Raw genomic sequence first — 17,454 nt, forward strand, 5'->3', positions numbered from 1 at the left:
ATAAAAATAAAAAGATGGGGAATACCCATATACTATACCTAATGAGTTTAATACAATAAAGATATTAACTCAGTACTAAGATGAATCTAACTATGTCTGGAATAAGCCTCTAATTTGACTAGAAATTTTGGGACATGCCCCAACTAGGTCTAGCAAAACTGAAACTAAAGACTAAAAGCGATAAAGATAAACATGTCACTGGTCCTCAGAGAATGAGGACTCACCACTGATGCTGCTGAACTGAAGATAGGGAGCCGACTTAAGCATAATCTGGATGCTGAGAACCTGAACCTACATCACGAGAAGATGTAGGGCACGTATGCGTCAGTACTTGAAAGGTACTGAGAATGCAAGATAGAGTAAAGGTGAAAGAACATATAACTGAACAAACCAATAAAGTAATGAAATAATCTGAACATGATGTAGATGTTGAATACTGAGTTAGATGAATACAATGACCAAAATTATAACATGATGAAACTGAATACTGACTATACTGTAAATGAGGTCAATGCAATAGAATCTGAGTGAATTGTGGGAGCTACTAATAACCGATAATAAAACAACATGAGCTAAATGTGGAGTCGGATGTATACCCCCCATCGAGAGAACCCAATATACCCGGCCAAAGGTATAGAGGCATGACTGGAGTGATCACTAAACTGATGTTGCCCACAGAGAGGATTTACACCTACATGTCTTGTAGTTCTAGGACTATATGGGTACGCTGAACCCTAGTCCAACTCGGTATTATGCTACTCCCAATGATTTAAGGGATTAACTAGTTATGATTGAATTTATGTAAATACTGGATAGCTCAAAACTGAACATGCAAACTGAGAATGGAACAATTAATCTGATAATGATGCATTAATAACTGTGGCATGTATAACTGAATAAGTGAATATCTGACCTAGCATGTGTAATTCAAGAACTAAAGAAATACATAGCTAGTATTCTAAAATTCATGCAATAAACTGAGTAATAACGTGATAATCTGATTTGAAACATTTAAATAACTAATTCATGATGATCTATTGAAATTCTAGAAGCCCTAGGTTTGTTCATAATCATCAAATCAAGAATGAGACATAATTCTAGGGACCTAATGGGCGAAAGGAACCCACTAGTGAAATCGCACATACCTAGTGACGAATTTCACGGAAAAAATCATTTGATTTATGGGCTAGAACTGAAGAAAACTTGCTCCGTTCTTGGAGTTAGGGTTGGTCTCCTCTGTTCTCCTCTTACGCTCTAATTTTTCTAAGTTTTGATTAATGATTTGACTTAGATAAGTTCTAGTTGTGTTTCTAGGCTTAAATTGACTAAAACCTCATAATTTAGGGTCTTAACGGCCTATCTTAGGGGTCCAACGAAATAGGAAAAGACCAAAATACCCCTAACTTAATTGTTGTCGATATGACCGACGGATTGGACCTACGGGCCGTAGATTGGTAGTTCAATCTACGGTCCGTAGATTGGGGTCGTCGATCAACTATGCCAGCATAACTTTTTACTCTGAGGACGAATTTTAGCAAAGTCGGTGGCATTGGGAAGAGGATTCAATTATCTATCATATCATAGGTTATGGGACACATTATATAATCCTCTTTCCAACGCTACCAAGTTTGCTAAAATCCGACCTCCGAGTAAAAAATTATGCTTGTTTTAGTGAAGCCCTGTCACGCAGAGTTGATTGACGACCCCAATCTACGGACCGTAGATTGAACTACCAATCCACGGCCCGTAGGTCCAATCCGTCAATCCCTCCAACAACAGTTAAGTCAGGAGTCTTTTGGTCTTTTCCAATTTCGTTGGACCCCTAAGATATGTCGTTTAGACCCTAAATTATGATGTTTTAGTCAGTTTAAGCCTAGAAACATAACTAGAACTTATCTAAGCCAAATCATTAATCAAAACTTAGGAAAATTAGAGCGTAAGAGGAGAAAAGAGGTGACCAACCCTAACTCCAAGAACGCAACAAGTTTTCTTCAGTTCCAGCCCAAAAATCAAAGGACTTCTCCGTGAAATTCGTCACTAGGTATGTGGGATTTCACTAGTGGGTTCCTTTCGCCCATTAGGTCCCTAGAATTATGTCTCATTCTTGATTTGATGATTATGAACAAACCTAGGGCTTCTAGAATTTCAATAGATCATCATGAATTAGTTATTTAAATGTTTCAAATCAGATTATCACGTTATTACTCAGTTTATTGCATGAATTTTAGAATACTAGCTATGTATTTCTTTAGTTCTTGAATTACACATGCTAGGTCAGATATTCACTTATTCAGTTATACATGCCACAGTTATTAATGCATCATTATCAGATTAATTGTTCCATTCTCAGTTTGCATGTTCAGTTTTGAGCTATCCAGTATTTACATAAATTCAATCATAACTAGTTAATCCCTTAAATCATTGGGAGTAGCATAATACCGAGTTGGACTAGGGTTCAGCGTACCCATATAGTCCTAGAACTACAAGACATGTAGGTGTAAATCCTCTCTGTGGGCAACATCAGTTTAGTGATCACTCCAGTCATGCCTCTATACCTTTGGCCGGGTATATTGGGTTCTCTCGATGGGGGGTATACATCCGACTCCACATTTAGCTCATGTTGTTTTATTATCGGTTATTAGTAGCTCCCACAATTCACTCAGATTCTATTGCATTGACCTCATTTACAGTATAGTCAGTATTCAGTTTCATCATGTTATAATTTTGGTCATTGTATTCATCTAACTCAGTATTCAACATCTACATCATGTTCAGATTATTTCATTACTTTATTGGTTTGTTCAGTTATATGTTCTTTCACCTTTACTCTATCTTGCATGCTCAGTACCTTTCAAGTACTGACGCATACCTGCACTACATCTTCTCATGATGTAGGTTCAGGTTCTCAGCATCCACATTATACTTAAGTCGGCTCCCGATCATCAGTTCAGCAGCATCAGTGGTGAGTCCTCATTCTCTAAGGACCAGTGACATGTTTATCTTTATTGCTTTTAGTCTTTAGTTTCAGTTTTGCCTAGTTGGGACATGTCCCAACATTTCTAGTCAGATTAGAGGCTTATTCCAGACATAGTTAGATTCAACTTAGTATTGAGGTAATAGCTTCTTTGTATTAAACTCATCAGTTATAGTATATATGGGTATTCCCCATCTTTTCATTTTTATTTATGATTTAGCTTCCATATCAGTTTATTATCTTTAGTATGCTTATGATCATGCCAGCAGGGTTAACTTGGGTTCACTTGTGGCCCTAGGTCCCGTGTCCGCATCTCGGGGGTAGGTCGGGGCCTGAGAAGAGGTACCTGGAGCCTGTGAAGAAGAGGAAGGAGGGGCAGAACTACTTGAAGGCTCGGAGGCCGGAGTTGGAACAGAGGCCTCTGCAGGTATAGAATCGACATAAAGCTCCGGAGAAGTATCTGTCAGAGCTACTCTCATCTTATCAGCCTCCTCACGAGTGTACTCGGCCTCAATATGCCGGATGTCAGTGGAGGAGGAAGGTGTCACCTTAATGTATCTCATGTCATCTCGGGGCACTCCAGCACGTCGGCATAACTTAGTGATCAGGACCGGAAATGACTAGGAAGTCTACCTCTGCTTAGCCCTCATGGCCATCTCCTACGCAATAAGCAGTCCCATGTCGATGATCCTCCAGGATATGATAGACCCAAGGCATGCCTCCTTTGGATGGCAGAGGATAGACTTATTCTAGGATGGCATGATCGTGCTATTGATAGAGCCTAACCAGAACTGGGCAGAAACACTCATGTCCCTCCTCTTAGCAAGGGCTCCCGCCTCGATCCACCTCGGGGTGGTATCGAAAATCAGAGGTGCTAGCCAGCCCTTCAAATCATCTAAGGACTAAGCAACAGACAATCTAACATAAAGGTGCGTAGAATGCAGAGCTCTACCCAGTATAGTGTTTATCTACTCACTATTGCACCCAACTTTCTTTCCCCGTACCATGATAGACTTCACCAGTCTGAATTAGCTCGCCTTCTTCTTGCTCTTTGGGAGCAAGTCACCGTAGGCTGTATAGAACTCCCGGACCCATGAAGGAATGTAAGGTCCTCAAGGCCTGTTAAACTGATCAAACCTATGGTAATGGAAGATGTCTCCCAGATCTGAGTATTTATCCTTCAGGCTCTCTATGGATAACATCTTCTCCTCGAGGATGGTTGGCAAACCATCGCCTTTCAATCTGTTGAGAAGCCTAGGCGGAGGGATGACTGGTGGTACAAGAACCACGGGAGCTGGCACTGAGTCTACTAGTGTGGAAGCAGGAGGGATTACGACTGAGTCAGGTTGAGATCTAGCCTGGATTTCATTCTGCCAGGACTGCAAAGGCTGGTCATCCTCAGGCTCTGATAGAGCAGCCTGGGACTAGTAGTCAGCCTGTTGGATATGGGACTCTTGCCCTTGCCTTTGTAATCTGGAGGAGGCTCTTGTCTTCCCTTGTTTGGAGGATTTGATCCCCTTCATTTATAGTGATACCCTTTACTGTTTTCCGGGGTGGCATGTCTATATTTGTTCGTACCATATCTGCAAAGCATCAAGTTAGAAACAACTCAATCAAATTCACAGAAAAACAGTTACAAACTTCGCTGATCCAGTCGGTGAGTCACCGAATCACTTTGGCGAGTCAGATCGGGCTCGCCGAAAGGATTGGCTCTAAACTCTTGGAAAGTCGGCGATGGTAAAGGCCTGTCGGTGAATCTCTGATAGCTTTCGGTGAGCAAAGGCTAGCCCGCCGAAATTTATAGTGGAAAAAGGCTACATGGATGCAGACAAAAGGCGATCAAGAAGTCTTTCGGCGAGTTGCCGAGTGCCTTTGGTGACCTTAGGCTTCTCACCGAAAGTTACAGAGCCCAACAACACATTAAGCATGAAATTGAAGGCGACATGGGGAACTTTGTCAAAACGCCGAGTGGTTCGGCGAGCTCGACCCAGTTCACCAAATGACCTAACGTGCCTACTTTGAACCCATCTTCTCAAATTCAACCCCGCAACCCCCAAAAACAAAATAAAAGCATGCACAACTCAAATTAAAACAAGACCCATAACACCCATTACCCTGGGATACTCAGACTTCTCCGATTTTACCAAATTTGGCCAATTGACCATTTTTGCCCTTAAGAATGACGCACCCATTCTATCAATTGGCAATTTACGTGGTTTGGTACAAATACAGGCTACTTAGACTTCACCCAACTAAACTAAACAACAGCAAGAACAATCCCACAAAATTTAATTCATTTTAAAGCAAAAGAATACGGGATTTCAACACTCAAAATATTATGGGAAAGATTATCAAATCAAATCAGGCATTTCAACATTCTAATCCTATCACAGAGGCCCAGCACACTTCAATAAGATAATATTATAGTCTATGCAACAACATAGAAACTAATGTGCGGGTGTGAGTTTGTGAAGTTCGAAACTGAAGAGTTTGAAAGTTTAAACCTTTGGCCTTTTAAAACCCATCCAGTTCTCACCCATTTAGTGACATTAGTCATGCTCACCGAAAACTCGGCGACACGCCGAGTGGTCACTTACCTCACTGAGTTTTACAGGGACCTTAGTTGATTTGGGGGTCCAAACGGCGGTATTGATCTCAATCGCTGACCAGGTCGGCGACTTGCCAATAATTCCTGGGCTCACCGAGTTTTACAAACTCCAATGTAAAACTTTCCTGAGTCCAATGGCGGTTTGGGTCGGGGTCGCCGACCTCTTCGGTGATTCACCGACTAGACCTTTTGCTCATCGACCTGCACTTTTCAACAACTTTCCCACTTTGACCTACAGAAACAACACACCATTATTTCTTAAAGCAAAAATAAAGTGATAAAAGGTCTTGGGTTGCCTCCCAAGCAGCGCCATAGTTAACGTAGTGGCACAACGCAAGTCCACACACAAACCTCATTCTTGGGGTTGACCTTAGTGTCACTAGGAAGCCCCTCTTGTTGTCTCGGGTAGAGATGATTCAATAAATGACTCATGAGGGTTTCAATTAGTTGGATAGATATGGAGTGAGAGCCAATCATCTGGTTTAGCACTTCGACATTCTCCTTTATCTCTTCCAGCACTCTACCATGCTCATTGACCTTTTGGAGAATGATTAAAAGCATATTATCGACACGTTTACTCTCATCATCCTTAGGCCTTCTCCGCTCATTAGGAGGGATGTATTTTTTTTTTGTTTTTGCACTGGACTTCAAGTTCCATAATATTTTTGGTTAACTCGTCCAGATTAGTAAGTAATGCGGCTAAGTCCCTCTCTACTTCTTGGTTGGTCTCAGTCATGTGATCAAGTAATTGGGCTACTATCACATAGAGTAGTTGAACCATACCACCCGGGATGAGTTGATCAGCCAACACTTTGTTCCCGGGACCAACACTTCTATAAAAACATTCCAGTAGGACTATATAAGGAGTCCCATGAGTTGAGCATTGAATCGGCAGTTCTTTAAACCTTAGCCACGACTCATGAATTTGTTCACCTTCCAATTTATTGAAGATTAGGATGCAATCCCTGAACATCAGCACTTCGGAGGAAAATCTATTTGTTCATAATTACTCTACAACATGCTCACCTCTTCTATTTCAAAGCACAAACAAGCAAACCAGAACTAAAAATTAAGTAAGTATCACTATAACTAACAAGAAAAAAATCCAACTTAACTAAAAATTCTCAAGTAACACCACTCCCGGCAGCGGCGCCATTTTGATAAATAATAACGCTATCAAAGATACTTCATCCAATACTAAGCACCAGCTATCATTCAATAGTAATATAACCCAACTAGTGAGTTGGGGTCGAGTCCCAAGGGAGTGGTTCATAATCGAGAATCTATAGACAAGTAAGAATATGCTCTAGTCAATCATAGCTAAAAAACATTTACGAATAAAAGCATGGTTTAAATTATAGGTGACACAAGTGTCAAATATCAAGGGGGTTTGTTTGTATTATCAACTAAAACAACAAATAGCACGAAAATACGAATATGGAGACGGCGTTATTGGGATGTGATTGGATTATGGGTTAAGGTAAACAACCGGGTAATTGCAATTAATAGTAAACATATGCAAATCAGTGAATAAGCTAGACTTTAGTGGGGGTAAACTTTTTCTCGAACAATTAACCCCGAATCACATTGGTTTCTCTCGAACGTCAATAAGCAGCAATGAAGCACAACCTTCGCTTTAGTCTATTCATTCTCTCGAGCTGAATATGTGGAAAAGGGTTTAGGATTCACTGTCTCGAGATGAACCTGTGACAACCCAATACCCACAATCCATCGATTCAGTAATTTTGGTTTTCAAACCTCTCTCTCGAGCAAGCCAAAAACACGAAGTTCAGATTGTATTTGCAACTACAACCCATTATATTCAACAAGAATTATTGAACGAAATCACTTTTAAACAACAAATAAACTATCAATTAAAAATACCCATCATTTAGATCAACCCATAATCACACCCCAAGAATTGGGGTTTTAGCTAGACATAGTAAAAAAGTAAAAATAGTTACAAAGTTGTGTTTCCATCAACTGGGTAGGATCTATATAGTCTTTACAAAGGTCTAAGATGAAGAATCTTCAACACCCACTTCCAATTTCTTAGAAATGGAAATCTTCAAATCTTCAAAGCTAAGGAAATATTGTCTCCTTGTTCAGTTCTAAGCTCACAACTTCAAAAACTGAATAATAATATGATTCCACACAAAATCTCTCTCCTAAGCTAAAAACTTAAACAAGTATTTATAGTTTTTTAAAAATGTGTTGCGGAGGTTCAGTTGGTGCAGTTAGTCGGGATCGGCGATCCAATCGACGATCCACCCCTTGGTCATTTTCATTGCGGTTTTGGTTTTGCCTTCAACATCTTCAGGTTCTGTAAGTTTGAGTGATATGGCAATGCATCGCGGAACCGTTCGGCAACTCCCCGACTTCTCCTTTCCCTCGCCNAAAAGTGTGTTGCGGAGGTTCAGTTTGTGCAGTTAGTTGGGATCGCCGATCCAATCGACGATCCACCCCTTGGTCATTTTCATTGCGGTTTTGCTTTTGCCTTCAACATCTTCAGGTTCTGTAACTTTGAGTGATATGGCAATGCATCGCGGAACCGTTCGGCAACTCGTCGACTTCTCCTTTCTCTCGCCAACTAGATTTTCTCCTTTAAGGCTTGGCACTCTGGAACATAAGGCGATACCCTGGCTGTTCGGCGACTCGCCTAATGGGTTAGGCGATCCTCATGCCTCCTTTCCTTCGTTCTTTCAGCTTCCTTGTTCCTTTTTGCTCAATAGTGTCCATGCTTTGTTCCTCAGTATAAATACCTAAAATTCAAGGATTTACATCAGTTATTGGTACAAATTATGCATTTGAGGACACTAAATCTATTCAAATAAAGCCCCAAATGAGTCCAAATCGTGGACTCATTATCGAGCTAGCTAATGGGCACATTGGCTCGCTATTCTTTTAACAAAAGACTAGGAAATAGAAGTAAAGCTACTCATGAGTGTTATTCAATTTCGAATAATAGTATAAAACAAACTAAGAGTTGTTGTAATATTTTTTTATGCTTGTTTAACCAAAGACCTTCAATTTCCATAATAATTGTTATTGATGAAAAGTTTTCCTTTAGCGAGCTTAGTGCTTCTCGAACACCCAAAACCTCAACAATAAGGGAGTCATGAGGTGTATCTGATCAACTAGAGTAACCTTTCATGAAGTTTCCATGAGATTTACGAATTAGCATGCCTGACTCTGCTCCTCCCAAAGTAAGGTCAAAAGAGGAATCAATGTTTCACTTAAGGATAATCTCATTAGGAGGAAACCATCTGATTTGACCAAACCCTAACTTAGCACTTCGACTTGAGTCTCAACCCTGAACCAAGACTCTTAACCTAACTCGAAATCTAACCCTAACTCAAGATTTGATCCTTAAGCCCTAGCATCTAAGACCCCCAACCCTTGACCTCGATCCAGGTCCTAGGACACGAGTCTAAAGCTTTGATCCCGACCCAAACCTGGAGTCCCTTCGACACTAACTTAGGATTCGACTAGGAACTCAAGCACGTACCCCTGAGAACAATTCGAGATCTCACTGTAACCTTTACCTGAGACCCAATCCGTGAGATTCGAAACCTGAGACATAACCTTCAGTTGAGACCAAAACCTCGAAACTCGACCCCAATCCATATTAAAAATCAAAGTGAATTTTTAGCAGTAAACCCAAAAGTAAAGTAAATCTTTAAAATGTGCTAGAGTTTGACAAAATTTAGAGATCACTTTAAAAATGAGTTATGTTAGGTTAGATTTAAAGGGCCAGTCCAATATGAAATTATCTTGTGCCCATGATTTTTGGTAAATTGGGTGGACCACCAATTTTTAGGCCATATTTGACACCAGTACCTATAACTGTGTGGACCAAAAGATGGGCCAAGTTATAATGATTATTCCTCATAAACTCTGTTTACTTTAAGGAATAATTTATGTTTATCTACTAGTAATAAGAGATAAGCATGTCATGGATGGCATGCCTACTTCCAGATGAGGGCAAGATGGTAATTTTTTACTTTGTTGTGTGCTTTAAATATGGTGTACTTGATTGCTTCAGGTATGCTATTAGGACCCGATAATTTAACAATTGATATAGATGAACAGGCGTAAGCAAACCAAAACATATATACAATAAAAGATCCTCCTAGAACTTGTAAGTCACCAGTACAGAGTTACTAAAGTAAAAGAGTACAGGTCCCTAAAGTGGACAAAAAATACAACGCTTGTCTCAAAATAAAAGACGAGCCAACAATAGATAGATATAGATAGGTAATTCTAGGAGACCTACTCACCCTCGTGTATGAATTGAAACTGTAACAGGATCAAATATCAATGCTAGTAGTTGGTGCTCGGACCTGCATCATCAAACAAATATAGAGTGTAGCCTTAGTACAAAAACAACAGGTACTTAGTAGGCATCAAAAGCTAACTGAGCAAGAAAAGTAAAAGTAATATGAAATGCTAGAATAAAACACAAACAAAGGTCAAAAGAATAGAATTTAAATGGGGTGCACATGAGTGTACTAAGAACAAAAAAAGTAAAGCTAACTTAACCTAACTGGCCCCAATAAACCCAGAATGTACCCTCGTGTGCAAGTTTACGTAAAAACCCGAATGGACCCATATATGCTCGATTGGTACACAAAATAGCTAAAACTAATAGGAACAAGTGACACTGAGTTTAGATCCAGAGGGTGCATAGACCAGACCTCGAATAAATTTCCCTAAAAAACTGTATATGACATAGCTCGAATCTCTAACTATGGATAGGACTCCAAGTAAACCAAGAAAAAGCAGATAGATATCAACTTCATAGAGGATAATGAGGCCGAATCACATACTACGCCTGAAGATCAGATATCCAGACCATTAATCCATAATTAAGTATAAATCAACTCCATAGAGGATAATGAGCAACACGACCAGGCCTTTAATCTGCTACTATAATAGCACCCGAAGGATCTCATATCAACTCGTCATCAAAGAACCATCGTAGAATGATTTCACTCCCTAATAATCAACATAATACTCCAAGCTCGAAACAATTCCAATCCCATACCGCCAAGTGAAGCCCGATATCTAAATTGGAATCAAGAGCCATAGAAAGAGGGAGAATGGATATAAGGTCATCAAGGCTGAGTCAGTTCTTAATCTAAGGTTCATTTTATCATATCCAAGTCTACTACACTAGTCTACAAGGAGCTAAACTCTCTGAAATGATGTCAGAGCAAAACTAAGGCAAAACGACTCTAAATATCATGAGTCTATGGCAAGCACTAGTCTAAGCCTAGACTAAGGCCAAACATTCCCAAGTCAATCAAAAAAGATAACACCAAGGTATACCACAATGTAAAGAGGACCACAATTAGCAATTGACATGTTTCTAATCTCAAAAATCTAGATAAAAGCCTAAAACATGGATTCTAAGTAATTTAATCATGCTCAACCAGATAGTCACACCAAATTCAGACAATTCAACATGCTTTCACATAATCAAGCTCAATATAAGGAATGGGAAGTCGTATCCTACCTTTAGGTTGAATGTGTATGCTCTAAATCCCTTCTCTAGAGATTGTTCCTTTCGAACAACTTTCAAACGTTGCCACACTAGCAATTATAGAATTACAATGTTAATACGGTCATTTAGATAGTAAATTCACATAACACAAAAAAGTAACCAAATTGGAGGCAAAACTGGATATGTGAGACACGCGCCTGAAATTACAGAATTGACTTCGTCAAAAGATCATAATGCCTCCCCGAACTTGTTCCCAAAATAGAATACAATTCAAAAAAGCTCCGACAATCTACATGCATAATTCACTAATTTAAAGAACACAAAAAGCAGTAATGCAGCCCCTAAACAACAGAATTTACCTCAAACGAAGCCTCCCCTACATTCCCCTATTAATCACCCACGTAGCTTCAAAGATTTTGAACACACTAAGCTTCGAATCACCCTAAATAGACTACTCATGAGAGCTAGGAGTTGCAGCTAATGGAGTGTAGTAATAAGAAATGAGGGCATAGATAAGAAGTGTTGCTAAAGTTAAAACCTATAAGTAATATCACACAAGACATAGTATTCCTATTCTTACTTCATGCCTAAATATCCTTGCTTTATGTCAAATAACTTAAGATAGAGTGTGACTATGTTCAAACTCATATCAATCGCAACATATGTGCTATAGAGAGTTCCAAAATCTTAGTATAAATCAGCTTTGCCTATGTTAGTAGGCAAGTTTAAAAGTCAGAAAGATAGTAAGAGTAACTCATTACCCTTCTATCCTCAGTTTAACCATCGTTCAAGGACGAATGATCCCAAGGGTAAATATTGTAACTTCCCAAAAATTTCTAAGATCCCAAACCATTCTTTATTTACATGTAAAATCGTATCGGGTGATTCTTAAATTGCTCATATGTATCAAGGCCATTTCTTTTGTGTTCAAATCGATTTGGATATGACTTAAGGTCCCAAGAACCCCCTAGCACAAAGTTAAGTTGAAAGCTTCATTATCAATTATGTTTTCACATAAGATTCTACTTAGGTTAACTTGAAATGATACTATATCCCATCACATATTGAGTTAGGTGGCCCATGACCTATCAAATTGAAGGTCTTTGAGTTCTCTTTCCAACGCCACCAAGTTTACCTTATTTCAAGTTCAAAGTAAAAAGTTATGGACACTTTGCCAGAGACTGCTATATCAGAGTTTTCTAAGTCTATAAATGACGGGTCCAACCTACGGGTCTTAGGTTGAACTACGACATATCATGCCAAGTCGTAGAAAAAGTACTGAGAGTCAAATTTCATGACCTAAATTCCTACGGATCCATTCTACAGGTTGTAAAAACCGCTACGGGTCATTGTTTCGACATGTGTATGGACTTTTGAGCCTTAGAAATTCAATATAAAATTCACTGATTGGATCTACGATCCATAGCTCAAACCATGAATCGTAAATAGTCCCGTTGATAGTTTTGTTAACCTTTAAAGAGGGGTAGTTTAGACTTTTCCACCCCTTCTAGGCCTAAACCACAACCTTTTTTCACCTAATTAAGGGTCTAAACAGTGGTAAAACATTATTTTTCGTTCACTAACAGTTCAAAGACTTAGAGTAAGGATTCAAGAGGAGAAAAACTAGAGTTCTCTAACGTTCTTCGATTTTCGTCGATTTGGCCAAGAACATTGTTCTTCCTCGGTATGTAAGACTATCATAGTGATGGATTGAGTTCATCCTCACGTCCTATATCTACTTTCTATCAGTAAAAGAGTAATCTAGGGTTTTGTCCTTGGATTTGAGTATTATTGAGATGATTTTGTTGTTGAATTCAGAGTTGTTATTCCTAATTTTTGAGTTGTTAAATATTATGCATTGAAGTTGTTAGTTGATTTTTCATGTCTATTTTTCACAATGAACCCTACTATTTGAGTATTCATGGAGTTATTGTTGAGAATCTTTTTAACCGAACAATTATCTTAAATTAATTTTTTGAGAAAGTAAACATAGTTTATGAGGAATTACCTCAAATTGAGAAAGGGTTTGTTTTATACATTTGAGCATGAGTATATATTAATTAGGAGTAGTATTGAACACCGATATGGGGATGAGTTCAGACAACTCACATTCCTCATACACTATGTAACCAACATGGGTAAAGGAACATACTTTTTAGATGACTACTTATTGTTTTCGAGCAAAGCTTTAGTAGATCCACTTAGTTGAGGTGTTCTATACCCCGACAAGGTGTAGGATAATTCTGGTAGTGCGGGCAAGACTTTGTATCGTCACATAGCTCATAGTGATTGTTGTCAGTTAGAGAATGTCCCAAATAAGAGTAAATAGTAGTTTATTGTATTTTTATATACATCCTTGAGTTTGCATCTTTTATTTATGATGCTTTAAATGTTTTCCTCTCTTATTATTGCTTTGTATTGAGTTGAGGTGAGTATTCTTCCAGCCTTATCAGTTCAGTTATTTATTTCTTTAGCTTTATTACATACTCGTACATTCAATGTACTGATGTCATTCGATATACATCTTTCTATGATGCAGATACAAGTGTTCATGATCATCAACATGTGCTTCATTGAGATCACTTTGCACTTCAATTAGCTTTTGGTGAGCCTTCTTGCATTCTGGAGGACTTCACTTTTATTTTTATTTTAGTCATTTTAGGGTGTTATGAGTCTTGTCCCAGCACCAATGTTGAACTATAGAGGCTTCTTAGATAGATAGAGTTTAGAAGTTTCTCAATATTTAATTTTCCTTAAGAAAATTTTCAAACTATTATACCTACATGAATGAGTATTTTTACAGACAGTTTGAGTTGAGTAATTACTTTGAGTTTGAATGTTCTGCATTCTGTTTCTAAGCCTGTTATGGCTTGAGTAAGTCTTCCGCTAAGTAGTCAGCCAGACCAAGGGTTCGCTTGGGAACCAGAAATGGTTCTTGAGTGCCGACCACATCCTGAGTATAGGCTCAGGGTGTGATAATATGAATCTCTTTTTCCAAAGATAGGGTTAGAATATTAAATTATTCATCAAACTACCCCACCCCTACACACCACAATCAAATGGAATTGTGGAAAGGAAAAACCAAGCATTAAAAGAGATAATGAATACTTTATTAATCAGTTTTGGTTTACTGCAGAGCTTATAACGGGAAACTATCTTTACGACCAACTAAATAATCAATAGGGTGCCCCATAACAATACCCAATATATTACATATGAATTGTAGAAAGGAAGAAAATCCAACTTGAAATATTTCAAAATGTGAATGGTGTTTAGAAAAGGTACAAGATCTTTTACCCAGAAAGGTAAAAATTGAACGTAAGATTGTAGATTGTGTATTAATTGGATATGCTTCAAAAAACAAGGCTTGTTGGTTATTGGTTCACAAATTCGAGAATCCCGAAATTCATGTTAATATAGTAATTGAGTCAAATAATGGTGAGTTCTTTGATATATCTACTTCCTTCATATTCGAATCTATAACATTTATTCTTGAAAATGAGCCTCATACATTCAGAGGAGTTATGTCTTTTGGGGACTCATCTCTTTTGAAAAAGGATATCAATAGTGAGATTGTTTTAATTTTGAGGAACCATACTAGAATTGATCTTCCTCCGGGAAATAAATCTTTGGGTTCAGAGTGGATATTCGGAAGGAAAATGAAAGTTGATGAAACTATTAGCAAGACTTGTCGTCAAAGGCTTTAGACAAAAAGAAGGCCTTGATTATTTTGACACATACTTGCTAGTAACTAGGATTACATCCATTCAAATGTTAATTGATAGTTGTGGTACATGGACTTCAAATTCATCACATAAATGTGAAATCAGCTTTCTTAAATGGAGAATTGAAGGAAGAAATTTACATTGTACAACTTGGGGGATTTGTAGTTCCTGGTAAAGAAAGGAAAGTGTGCAAACTTGTTAAGCGTCACTCTATGGGATCAAACAAGCACCCAAACAATGACATGCTAAATTTCTCTAAACAATGTTGGCAAACAGATTTAAGATCAATGAGTGTGATAAATTTTCTATATTAAAAACACTCAAATCATGAACTCATTGTTTGTGTATATGTTGATAAAATGTTAATAATGAGTAAAAATATTGACGATATAAATGCTACTAAGCGCATGCTGTCTAGAAAATTTGATATGATGGATTTAGGAATTGCTAATTTGATCTTAGGATCCAGAATTCACAAAACTACACAAGGTTTAGCATTGTTGCAGTCTCATTATAGAAAGAGTACTGGACAAGTTGAAGTATTTGGATTTCAATGTTTTCAAGACTCGAATTGATCTAAGCTTTACATTTTAGATGAATGAAGGTGAAAGTGATTCACAATTGACTATGCAAGAGTGTTGTGAAGTTTACTGTATATTATCAATTGTACGCAGCCATATATAAATTGTACTATTAGCAAACTGAGTCAATTCACAAGTAATCCCAACCAAACTTACTGTATTGCAATGAAACAGGTTTTGGGGTATCTGAAACATACACAAAACTATGCCTTGCATTATAATAAATATCCCACCATGATTGAGGGATATAGTGATACAAACTGGATCACTGGTCAAATGAAGTAAAATCCATAAGCGGGTATGTATTTACCCTTATTGGAAGAGTAGTCTCTTGAAAATCATCCAAACAGACATGTATCACTCATTCTAGAATGGAATTTGAATTTATTGCTTTAGATAAGAATAGTGACAAAGCTGAATGGCTCTGGAATTTTTTAGAAGACATTTCATTCTAGCCCAAACCTCTGGGACCTATATGCATACGCTATGATAATCAAGCAAAAATAGGTTGGGCGGAGAGCATTATGTACAACAAAAGTTCTCGTCACATACGACAAAGGCATGATACAATGAGACAACTACTCTCCAGTGGAATATTACTATTGACTATGTAAAGTCTAGGGATATTGTGTCGGATCCACTTACAAATGGTCTAGCTAAAGATACATTTGAAAGATCATCGAAGGGAATGAGTTTAAGGCATAGGACAAGTCATCATGAGGGTAACTCTACCTAGCCGGCTAGAGATCCCAAGAGCTAGGTTAAAAGAGATCAAACATAGTTGTGACTGAAGGTTTGACATTGTCAAATAACTCAATCCATTCTCGTGATGAAGAAGATGTTTAGGAACAAGGATAAAACATTAAGGCTTGGTATCGAGTTAATAAAGCTTAAAGTTTTCTAATGATTTCTAATTTTGGCAGATTTGACTAATAGTATATCTACATGATAACACAGTTAGAAACCACGTATGTGAGTATTAAGTGTAAGTCGCTTCAAAGAGAATGATTGTAAAAGCTCATTCTCTATACACTCGTTAAACTAGGAGGTGTTCATGGCTGAAACGAACACAACCTTAAGAACCATAAATGGTAAAGGATGGATTGTGTGACATGGTTTTCTAGGTATAAACTAATGCTCGGCGGCTCAAAGATATCAAATCTACTGATTGACCGAGTATATCCGATATATATTCACTACTGAAATTTCAAGGGAAACCTACTTATCCAGATGCAATTGATCCTTGCTTGTAAAGTACACATTCATCCGGACATTTATTTATGTCTTGGCCATTCCTCGTTCATTTGGAAAATCGTTGTGTATAGTAAGTACTAGTATACGTGCCCAAGCATTGCATGGATAATATAAATAATTATTAATGATATATATAATAATGACATATTTCAATATATATCATTTCTCTTTTTTTTTTATCAAAACTTCTTTTGTCATCTATTTCTTGAAGGAAATATAATTAAACCTCCATAAAATTGAAGAAGAAATCATGTGATCATTTGATAACTTGTACAATATACTTTGCTTTTGTTTATTACTACATTATTAACTACTTAATATCATGACATTATCGACTAAATTTTTATTATACATACATTCCTCCTAAAATATTAACAACTAAGTTTTCTTTAATTAAATCTGTTATTTAAAGAATAAAAAACACAAATCTTGTCACGACCCAAACCGTCATGATCAACACTCACACAAATCCTCTGGTGGGAGAACCATTACTACAACCCAAACAAACAAATTTTAAGAAAACTAAGGCAGTTAAAGATACAGAAGCAGGTTTAAATGTAGAAATTATATAGAGTTCCCATAAACTCCAAAGGTTTAAACAAATAACTTAACCAAACTAATGCGAAAATTGAACCGCTAGAACCTGAAAGTCATTGTACCAAAACTCTACTAACGACAAGTCTAAGAACAAGGGGTACGACCCCAAAACTAACCAAACACCTTAAACAAATAGTCTGAGTCCGAAAAGAATGGACTTAAACAAGAGAGATCCATGGCAGCCTGAAAGAATTGGCTCACCCTTGAAT

The sequence above is a fragment of the Solanum stenotomum genome, chromosome 1 (genome assembly GCF_019186545.1).
Source record: "Solanum stenotomum isolate F172 chromosome 1, ASM1918654v1, whole genome shotgun sequence".
Lineage (NCBI taxonomy): Eukaryota > Viridiplantae > Streptophyta > Magnoliopsida > Solanales > Solanaceae > Solanum > Solanum stenotomum.